The following is a 431-nucleotide window of genomic DNA, read 5'->3' on the forward strand; positions in this document are numbered from 1 at the left end:
GGGCAAGCACAATCACACGAAAGAGACCCGGAAAGAGGAAGGAAAAAACATACACACGGAGAGATTAAAATATAAATGAAACGGGACGGAGCGGAAATTTAATAGCGGATAAGCGCCCCTCGCCCTGGGTGTCTCTTTCATACATTATTAATCCGGGGCTGCCATATTTTACACGACCAGGTCACACGGGCCGCCTTTGCCTTCGAGGAGCGGCTTTACAACACCTTTATCTGCCCTCTGACGCCCTGCACGCATGCACGCCCCTTGCGTGCGCCGCGGTCTACGTGCGCTCATGCTTACAGTCGGAGACAATAGTCGCGCTGCGGTTTTGTCTCAAGATTAAATGGGTCTCGAGAAACGGCATGGAGGCCCTTGCGGAATATTCCAGACGCTTAGCACTTCGGCTTACGTTTTCACGAAATTCCACACCT

Source organism: Penaeus monodon, chromosome 25, assembly GCF_015228065.2.
Source record: "Penaeus monodon isolate SGIC_2016 chromosome 25, NSTDA_Pmon_1, whole genome shotgun sequence".
In the NCBI taxonomy this organism is placed as follows: Eukaryota; Metazoa; Arthropoda; class Malacostraca; order Decapoda; family Penaeidae; genus Penaeus; species Penaeus monodon.